Source organism: Pteropus medius, unplaced genomic scaffold (genome assembly GCF_902729225.1).
Source record: "Pteropus medius unplaced genomic scaffold, Ma_sr-lr_union100, whole genome shotgun sequence".
Classification (NCBI taxonomy): Eukaryota; Metazoa; Chordata; class Mammalia; order Chiroptera; family Pteropodidae; genus Pteropus; species Pteropus medius.
Window position 1 is genome coordinate 10,828,770 of NW_024349225.1, and position 10,625 is coordinate 10,839,394.

The window sequence follows — 10,625 nt, forward strand, 5'->3', positions numbered from 1 at the left end:
GTTCCAGTGGACCCTGGAATGAGATAATCACGTTAATGGAAAAGATGATGACTACCCTGAGGATCTGGAGCCTTGTGATGGTATTTAGAACGAGCTGTGTGGGCGGGGAGACGCGAGGAGAAATGGGGGCGGGATTGAGAGGGGACCGGGACGGGCATGTTTGTAAGTCCCAGGACTGGGGTTCCTGAGGGCCGCTCACTAGACACGTCCCTGAGGGGTCTCTGGCTCAGCGCAGCTGCTCCTGTTTGTACGAGGCATTCGTCGTGCATGAAGGGAGTCTGGGATGAACAGACGCGGCTGCAGCAACAATTCGAGCTTACCCTCTAAATTTCGTTCTTAAATTAGGCCTGACAACACACTAACTCAGATATAATACTTCTGCGAGCAGATGTGTAAACAAAATTTCCGGGAAATGCATGAGTTTGCAGCAGAAGTGAATGTAGGCAGGGGATATTTTCGCGTATTGTTTTTAACCATTAATGTCCCTTCCGAGTGGAGAAGTGGGAACTTAGTTCTTCAGGGATCACTCTTCGACTTCTGAGACTTTAGCAGGGGAGAGAGGCTGTGGTGGCTCGTGCCAGTGGCCGGGGAGGCTCTCGTGTGGGCTCTGCAAAGGACGGGGGACTGGCCTTCGCGAGGTCCCCACTGCTGCCGGGATTTCTGCATCAAGCAGCCTAGCGATGTCCACGGAGGGCAGACCATATAACTGCAAACAAACGATGGCCCCAAACTCACATCAGGCATCCAGGAGGCATGGGCCCAACGTAGCGCCCATGAGGGCAGCAGAGATGGCCAAAGGGACACATTACCTGTACGAGGAGGCTTGTGTGCCACGCAGGTGTTCTCTGCCTCTGGTACCTACATGCCACCTCTCAGACCAACTACATGCAAACCACTGGAAAAGCTTTTACAAAAATATAGATTCCCAGGTCTCACCTCATGGGGAGTCTGAGCCTGTAGGTTAGGGGCCGGGCCTGTGAATCTGTGTTTTAAAAACTCCCCTGGACATTTTCCCAATAGTCTAGTGCGGGCACCGCTGTCTAAGTGTCACCCTGGGGCCCTTATAAAGAGAAGGTTAGGCGAGGGGGTGGGGAAGCGTGTTGCAGGAGTGTAGGCCAGTCCAACCCTTTGGGTAGAGCTGGACTCATAGCAGAGTGAGGCCACTGGCCCCTGTTCTTGCTCGCTTAGGAGAAATGAAACAGCACAGAGACGGCGGTATCTGAGGGAAGGACAAGGGGAGACGGAGCGGGGAGAGGGAGGGAAATGGCCGGAAAGCGTGTCGCGAGTCCCTCCGGTAATGAGAACGGTGAGGGTGGTACCCCACGCCGTCTTTGGATGGTCTCACCCACCTGGCCCTCAGAGGTACCGTTTTGTTCTCCAGGATTCTCAGAAATTAAAAAGTGCCAAATCATGAAAATATTCGATTTAGTCTACGGCCACGCTACCCTGAACAAGCCCGATCCCGTCTGATCTCGGAAGCTAAGCAGGGTCGGGCCTGGTTAGTACTTGGATGGGAGACCACCTAGGAAGACGAGAAAGATAAGGGATTGTAAACTGACAAGGTCCTTGCGATCTGTGAGGTCAACCCAGGGTTGCCTCGCCTGAAAATAATAATAATAATAATAAAATATTCTGTTTATGTTTTGGGAAGTACGAATTAATTCTGACCCTTAAATAGCATGTAAATTGTGTGCCTGTACACATGTCTGCACCTAAATCAACAAAATTAGAAAACGGGTATAATTACTGTATAATGCATTACAAAGAAAATGTCCTCTTTCAGTTACTGAACTAAATTCTAGACTATGTCTCAATAGTCTGTGTCTTAATTCTCTCTGTTCCTTTCAACTTGAACTTTTAAAGAGACCAAGAACTTACCGAAAGAAACTAGTACAAAGCCACAGTCACCTCAGATGAAAACTTCAGGTCCTGTGAGCACCAGCCTGCCTGCGTCTCTCTCAGAGCAATAGAAACTCAGAGTATTTTTCCATGTCCCCTGAGGGGACTAGTGAAGTTAATTCCTAGTTGATCCACTTGGGAATAACTCAAGCGATCAGACTGAGGCTGTTGGGCCCTCTGCTCAGCCTGTCGCTTGTCTCTCTCTCCCTGGTCACCACACTTATGAGGAAGCGGACCACACAGCCCTTTCAAAAAAACAATGCCTCACTTCCCCAGGCATGGTGACCCGCCACTTGAGAAATGTCACCTTCTTCCTGAGCCATGTTGTCATTTGTTTGCTTCTAATCGTTCATTAACCTCCCGGGGAACTCACAGAAGCCAGGACGTCACCTTCATTTGCCAAGGTGGTTTACTGGGTCCCCCTTTAATAAAATGACAACTCCAGGAAACAAATCATTTATATCAAATACAACCCCGTGGCTTCCTCTTACAGTAACGATTTCAGGCAGGTGCTATTAGGTAGCTCACTCACTGGGCAACGGAAAGCCGCCCCGGAATTAATGAGGAAAGAACTCGGATTCCGAATAATAGATTTTCTGAATAAATGGCTCTGAGTGAAAAACCAGGAGCCCAGCCTATAATCACGGCAGACGACAACAATACACAACGGCATATTAAACACAGTCTTCTGTTCCGTCTGTTCTCAGCCCACAAACTCTTGTGGAGCCAAAAGAACGTACTGTGTCTGCCGACAGGAGCCTTCCACGTGGGTCACTTTCCTAGTGTTTCAGGCAAACTGAATGGATTCTGAAGCTCTCGGCCCAACTTAGAAGACGCCTTAGTTTCCCCCCGAGGCTGGCCTCTCCTTACAAGGAGCACCTTTGCCCGCAGCCCGGTCGGTCCCTTGCCTTCCATCTGGTCCACCTGCATCCGGCCTGCCTCCCCTCTGGGAGGGACTCTGTCCTCACAGCCGCCTGAGTGACTTTTCCGAAACCAGGTCTCGGCGCGTCACAGCCCTGCTTCGCAACCTCCGTCCGTTCGTTCTGTTCTCATCTTAGCCCATCACACAGAACGCTTCATGACCAGCCCCCGCCCCCGCCCCGTCTTCCCAGCTTCACCTGCAGAAATGCGCCCCGAAGGCCGCCACGTCCCAGTTCTTAGCATTTCTGAATGTTCTGCGCTCTTTCATAGCACCCGGACGTTTCTCCCGCTAGACCGCCCGCTCTATCCCAATTTTTAGCTTTTAAAATTCGCCTTGAACTCCAGCCCTCGCCGACCCCCTCTTACCGCCAGGCCTGGGCCGAGACAGGTGCCGTTTCTCCACGCGTCCCGGGGCGAAGCTCAGTCACGGAACGTAACACAGGACTCTCAGAGTTGGTGCACAGTCCTTCCCTCCAACTGCCCTGACATCTCCTAGAGAGGGAGACTGTGCAGTCCCGGACCTTGTATTTCCCATGCTGGGCATTTGGTAGGCACTTTATACATGTTTGAGGAAGGAACGAACACGCGTAGAATAAACTGAATCATGCTTAAATCACTGAAAGAACCCAATGACGTGAGTTGTGCCAATTCTAACAGCCACGCTTCCAGTCCCCAGCTCTGGGCAGTCACATTTGAAAAGTCTAGTTCTGTAATCTGAAATTCAGTCAGTGAAGACTTGTCCCGGATCGAGTCCGTGTCCCTCCAGCGCGTGATGTCATCGTGACCTCTTCATCCTCCTACTCTTTAGTAAATTTCTGATAAAAACAGCCGTTGCAGGAGGGTAGGATGCATCCCCGCGGCAAGAGACCGCCGTTGGCATGACCCGCGTGGTGACTCACGTCACCTTCAGGCATCGGCGCCCCCCGGAGGTTCCCCCGACTCCGCCCTGGGTCTGGCTTCTCAGCGTTGTGGTCACTTGGCATTAATCATGCTGTGCTTCATCGGGGACTAAATCAGGTCAGAGTTTCTAACAACCTACTCGTCAGGCTCGCTTAACTCAAAATCAAGTCTGTTCGGGCACTAATGGGTTCTACTCAGTCTGGCACTTTGAGCATTTAAAACTTGAGAATTTTTCATCGAGGAACACTCTGCATTTTTTTTTTTTCTAAGCCTCATCCCTTATAGTAAACGTCACAGGCTGCTTCCCTGGTTGAAATATTTCAGCCTTGGGGATTACGCCGCTATGAAGGGAGTTTCTGCGTATTAGCTTCCTATGATGCCATTAGTTTCCTGTGGTGCCATAATAGGTGGCCACCGACTTAGTGGCTTAAAACAATCCACGCTTATTATCTTACAGTTCTGTAGGTCAGAAGTCTGGCATGGGTCTCACGGGGCTAACATCAAAGAGGCGGCAGGGCTGCATCTCGCCTCGAGATGCCAGGCGAGAATCTGTGCCCTGGCCGTCCCCCCCTGTAGCGGCCGCCCACGATCCGTGGTCCGTGCCCCCTCCCTCCATCTTCAAAGCCAGCAAGGGCTGGCAGAGTCCTTCTCACATCGCATCACTCTGGCCAGCGATGCGATGTGAGAAGGACTCTGCCTCCCTCTTCCCCTTTCAAGGATGCTTGTGATTACATCGTCCCATCTGGTTAATCCAGAATAATCTCTCCGTGTTAAAGTCAGCCTATTAGCAACCTTAATTCCATCTGCTACCTGAATCCCCTTTGCCACGTAAGGTGACACATCCACAGGTTCCAGTGACTAAGACATGGACGTCTCTGGGGACCGTTTTCCTTGCCTGCCACACTCGTGTGGCTCCGGACCTCTGGAAGGTGTCCTCTGCATAACCTCGTGGGTGCAATCTGGACTTCTCACCAATAGCATTGGTGTCACCTGAAAGCTCGTTAGACGTGCAGACTCACAGGCCCCACCCTAGACCTTTGAAATCAAAATTGACATTTATTTCCCAGGGATCAGGCATATGCACAGTGAGGCTGAGAAGCACCAGCCAGAGGTCCCCCAAGGGGCGGACGAGAACACTTGGACTTGGTGTTGGACAGACGGTGGTCTTATCTGGAACCATGTCTATAGTAAGGGGGAGATCTTGTTATAAAATGTGGATTCCTGGCCCCCCATCCTAGGGGACTTGAATTCAGCAGATCTAAGGTGGGGCTTGGAAATCAACGGACATGAAAACCTGAGCTCGCACAGGAGGAAGCAGCCACCATCACGGCCCTGCAGTCACGTAGGCGGGACTCTACCTAAACCGCAGGGAATGAGTATCAGACGTGGCTCTTCCGCTTGTAAGTTATAGGAACCAACCTGGGCTGACTTACACAAGAGAGGAAACGTGTGTGGGACCCATGGGTGGCTTACGGAACACAGGGCAACAGGTCCGTGTTGGCAAGGGACTGGCCCCAGGGATGAGATGCTTTCAAAAACCCAGCAGTGCCTCTGTCCATCTTCATTTCTACTCTCTCCATCCAATGCCATCTTCTCTCTGGGTTTTCATGTATGCAGCGAGCAGAAAATGGACTCTGCACAACTCCCAAAGGCGCCTTGTCCCTGGACTCTGCAGACAGACCAGCCTGTTTTCATCCCAATTTTAAATTCCCAGGACAGAGACTCTAATGGACCCAGGTCAGGTCTGCTGTGCCCACCAGGTTCAGGATCTTGGAGTCATAGGACCTGCGTCTTTGTGGGGATGCATGGAGGGAGGGAGAGCCCCAGAGGAAAGTCGTTGCAAGTTTGATGGACGTCCAAAAGAATCTACTAGGAGCTGGTATCGATCCTACATTTGTATTTTTAAAATTGCTTAGTAACCAAAAAAGAGAAAAGGAAGACCTTGCGACTTTGTCTGTGAAAACATTTAAAGATATTGCTAATTGATACTTAGACTCAATCTCATTGAGACATCAGTTCTAGTCAAGCTCTCAAGTGGTTGCCTCCCCTGCTTGCTTGGAATGGCAGGATCGGAGCTCCTTCGGAGGGGACGCTGTTTCTAAGTGAGCTCCCTTCCTCAAGTGGTTCAGGGGCTCCTACATCCTTTTTTTTTCTCTCCTAAGAAGACGTTTTCTCGGAGTGACTGCCCAGTCGGCTTCTGTTGCGATTATTTTTTATGAATGTGTCCGCGAGTTCTTCCAAAGTGGAGGTCCCGTCTCGCTCCTGCACGTGTAGTGCCTGCGAGAGTGGCCAGCTCAGAGCACGTGTTTGCTGACTTTAGATGTGAATGAGAATCACCACCCCTCAAAAGTGTTGTAATAATATCATGCTCAGTGAGACATCAACATGTACCAGGGGACAGTGCCAGGGGAGAGCCCCAAAATTCAGGTTTGCTGGGCCCTTCTGAGACAAGCGCCCGTGATCACCTGTCTGGGGGTCGAAGCGAAGGGAAAGGGCATCTCAGAGATCCTGGCTGTGTGAGAAGCAGGCACAGGAATTAGGGCTGGAGGCCCCACAACTCACACGTTACATTTTCCTCCAGGCTTTCCTCCTTCCCTTAGGGAGAAAAAAAGACCCCTTCCTCTCCCTAAAGACATAACATCCCGTCTGTGTGTCAGTCTGCTCGAATCCCCACTCCAGGATGTGCTGGAGTCATGGGAACCAGGAGTGTTCCTTCTCAGAGGCGCCAGCTGGCTGCTGTCATCGGGTCCTCATAGGGAGAGGGGGTATAGAGACCCTTTATGAATGTTTATTTTAATTGCATTTTAAAAAAACCCTTAGACTCGTAATCCATCATTCCGCTGTGAAATCAATATGACAGGGCTCAAATATCTTTATCATGACAGTGTTTTATTCTAAAAATGTATTTTTTTTTTCCTTCTAAAAATGTGCGTTCTGACTTCTAAGATAATTAAAAAAAAAATAGCTTTGGCATGACAGTCGCCTGACATAAATGGAAGCACAGTTTAATGAAACGACATTTTGTGAATTTAAACTGAAGCAAATATTTGACATGCTTTATTTAAATTAATCTGCTGCACATGTTCTGCCGTCTCGACCGCAGGCGAGCTTTGCCGTGGAGCACGTTCACGGCACTCTGAGACTCGCCGGTGAAGAAGCAGAAGCTGAGGGTCCCACGGGCCCACCCGCCTCTCTGGTTCCACCGGCGGTAAAAATTGGCTGGATTTGAGCAGGAAGCTATTTAACAGAACCACTAAGTACATCTACTCTTGCAAAGCGAGAGGCAGATACTCAGCTCCACGTTGGTGGAAGTCGCTTTTAGTAATCCTAAACCAGTCCTCATGTGCATCTCATCTATATTTGAATCTGAGCAATTTGTGTGTGTGTGCGTTGTAAATACCATCCCTTTTTAAACTTTCTAGAAAAATGATCTGCCAGTTCTAGGATGCTGATACTTTCTCTTCAGGAGGGAAACTGCAGAGCAGAGATGCTCATTACATTGCCATCTGGCCCTTTAAGAAGAAGTGTGCCAGCCGCTGGATCTATAGCGTAAACTTGGTTTGGAATGACTGAATCATAATGGGTTTGATTGGGAATTCCAGATACTAATTCAATTTCTTCTTTTTGCAACTTCCTGGGGTGATAATCTGTAGATCTGATGTAAGAGCTTCCCAACAGTTTATAGCTACAGAAACTATTTGACTCCGATTACCTTTTGCTTTGCATGACCGCTCACCTGGCATAGTGACCTCCGTGCTGGAAGCGGGGTCTGAAATGATAATGACGGTGCTGACGACCGCCGAGACCGGATCGTGGTCATTACGGGATAGGCGTTGTGAGCTGGTCACGGGTCCTGATCCAAAAATAATACATAACGTTCGCACACGCAGTTGGTCACTGGTGGTGCTGTTTTTGCTTTTGGGTGAAGGTATTCATGACTCTAAGAGTCAAGTGCACTTTGAAGATGAGGATATAATTTATAGACAAAATCAAGAACCTGGATGTGGCGGGGGTATATAAAGACATTTAAAAAAGCGATTTCACACACACACACACACACACACACACATTAAAAAACAGAGATAATTGCCTCAGCGAGTAATGGCACCTGACTTTCCAATAGGAAACAAGAAAAATTCTCCCAAGTTAATGTAATAAACAGTCTTTGAACATGTCTATTTGTAAGGTGCAGTCTGTAATCTACTTCGGGGGACAGGACCGACGCATGGCATTGCAAAGCTGTGTGTCGCGTGTTCTCATGCTCACTCAGGCGGTCTCTGCGGGGCCAGAAGGAGGAGACCCGAGGGACGAGTTTGGAGCACACACCTGTCTGTCTGCATCATCTATTGCAGATAACAGAGTACCCCAGCTCTAGTGACTCTGAACACTAATCATTTATTCTCTCACGGCATCTGAGGAACAGGAGTCTGGAAGCAGTTTAGCTGCTCAGTTCGGGCTCAGGGTCCCTTGTGAGGCCGCGTCCGAGCTGTCAGCGGCAGCTGCGGTCGTCCCAAAGCACAGTGGGGGAGGGCGTGCGTCCCCGCATGCCCACGTGGTTGCTGGACGTTCTCGGCTCCTCACTACGCGGGGTCGGCGGGGGATAAATTGGAGAGGGTACTCGCATTAGTCAGCCGGGGCTGCCAGAACGAGGTATCACGGACCAGGTGGCTGAAACAACGAAGATTAATTTTCTCACTGTTCTGGAAGTTCAAGATCAAGATGTCAGTATCTTGCTTCCTTCTGGGGGCTGTGAGGGAAGGGTCTGTCGCGGGCCTCACCCCCTGGCTTACGGGGGGCCATCTTCTCCCTTTGCCTCTTTGCGTGGTTTTCCTTCTGTGTGCATCTGTCCTAATCTCTTCCCAGAGGAGGCCAGTCGCGTTGGGTTAGGGACCACTCCTGCGACCTCATTTATTTATCACCTCTTTACAGACCTTATCTCCCAATAGAGTTGCATTCTGAAGTGCCGAGAGGTCAGGCTTCAACCTTTGAACTCCTTGGGGGACAAAGTTGGGCTCACACAACACTGACCCAGCTTCTCTGAAGCTCAGAAAACTTTCCTGGCAAACCTTTCCCGTTCTGAGGGGCAGGGCCCCATTGCCTGGCATGGGAGCAGCGCAGTTCACTTGCCCTGGTGTGGGGAGTGGAGGTGGGGGGCGGGAGGGACTGATCCCGGAGGGCCTGGGGTGTCAGCTGTCAGGGCAGGATGTGCATTCCAGACACTGAGACGTCCTGGAGACCAGCAGCCCAGGTCGGAGCCAGTGCTCAAACTCCAGTGAGGGGTGAGTGACAACTGGGTCACGGCAGAGGGAGGCGAGCAGCTTGGACAATGTATCGGAGGCTGCCAGGCGATCCGGGTTGGTGGCAGCTACGCAAAGTGTTAATTCCAGTCAGCTTTTCTCACCGCTGACCTGCCTCCTCCGCTTGGGTGGACGAGTTAGCCACCTTCTTGAAGCGTTAGCGTCTACATCTATAAAACTGCTGTGAACAGTACCTCCCTTGTAGAAGTGTAAGGGATACAGAGATAAAGCACACAACATGCCCGGCGTCTGGCCTCTGAAAGGCGGCCATGCCTTCCACACTGGCTGAATGGAAAGTGACAGCTATCGCCACAATACTATGGAGTTTTAAAGACACCAGCCGAACCACCCAACCCAAGGGAGACTCGTCATCCTGGGGGATGAAATTCCCTTCAGTGACCTCGAGGGCAGGTGGAGCCAGTGCGAATGTTGGAGGAGTCCCTGGAGTCAGCCCTCAGGCCCCCCACAGCAGCTGCCACTGGGCAAGCTCTGGGGGACCAGAGCCTTGTTAACAGGTAACCTGCCATCCCACCCCGAAGGGCGTTCGCGGGCACAGTTTTGCCTGGTTGCGATGCTCGGTACGTTTTTCAGCACGCGGCAGACCGAAAATTTCTAACCGCTCCTTCTCGCTCTGCCTCCTCATCGCCTCCCTCCTCCCTGGATCTGTTACAGTGATTTCATTCCCCTTAATTTACTCTCTGTAAATTGCTCAGCTCGAGGACCGTTGCTCCACGGCCCGCTGCAGGCGGCATCGTGAGGCTTCGACCCTCTCGGAGCTCAGCACGCGGGCTCCTTCTGCAGGGAGGGATGCAGGGGACCCGCCCGTCCCCGGCCCATGGCGCCGAGTGAAACACCTAATCACGCTGCTTCTCGTTCACACTGGGATTTATGGCCTCCAGAACACAGCCGGCCCCGTCGGCTCATTCACATCAACACTCAGAAGACATAACACCTTTCATCGGTACGGTTTTCCCCATGTAACAGCACTCCCATCGACTTTACCTAATTTATAGATAATATATGATAATACGGTGCTCTAAAAATATACTGATTCCTTCCATATGAATAGCGCTATTACGATCCATTACCCAAGAAGAGCACAGGCCAGCCTGCTCCCTACACGCGGGGGGCCGAGGCGTCAGCTTCGTCCTTGCTTGGGATCCATCTTTAGCTCTTGTCCTGTTGGAACGCAGACTTCCAGATGCCTCTCGAGCTGGACCTTCCCTTCTTAGCGAGCCCCCATTCCTCCGCCATGGGCCCAGCACCTCTGTCCAGGGCCCTGGCCTCCCAGCCACCCTGAGCAGTGCCGCCGAGCCTGTCCGTGGGACCCCGCACCCGGTCTGCACGGTGGCAGCGAGGCACCCTGCTTGCTCTAGCTCTCCCACGTGGCCGCCCCGGGAGCTGGAGCGGATGGGCGTCTGCTGGCTGCACGTATTTCAAGACTCTGTGACTGGCCCTTAAGCCGTGGTCTAATATTTGGGAAATAATTGTAGAATTCCTCAGAAAAACTTAGAGTATATCCTTGAATTGTCTAGTAGGTCCCACCCATCCTGCATCCTACAGTCTTGGTATCTTTAAAGAGCACATAGAATTATGTCCCCCAAACCC

General features: G+C 51.2%; 1 pseudogene; it reads left to right on the forward strand.

The window, feature by feature from the left end:
* Window positions 1-1,428: 1,428 nt before the first annotated feature.
* On the forward strand, window positions 1,429-1,556 carry LOC120617815 (uncharacterized; annotated as a pseudogene).
* Window positions 1,557-10,625: the final 9,069 nt, after the last annotated feature.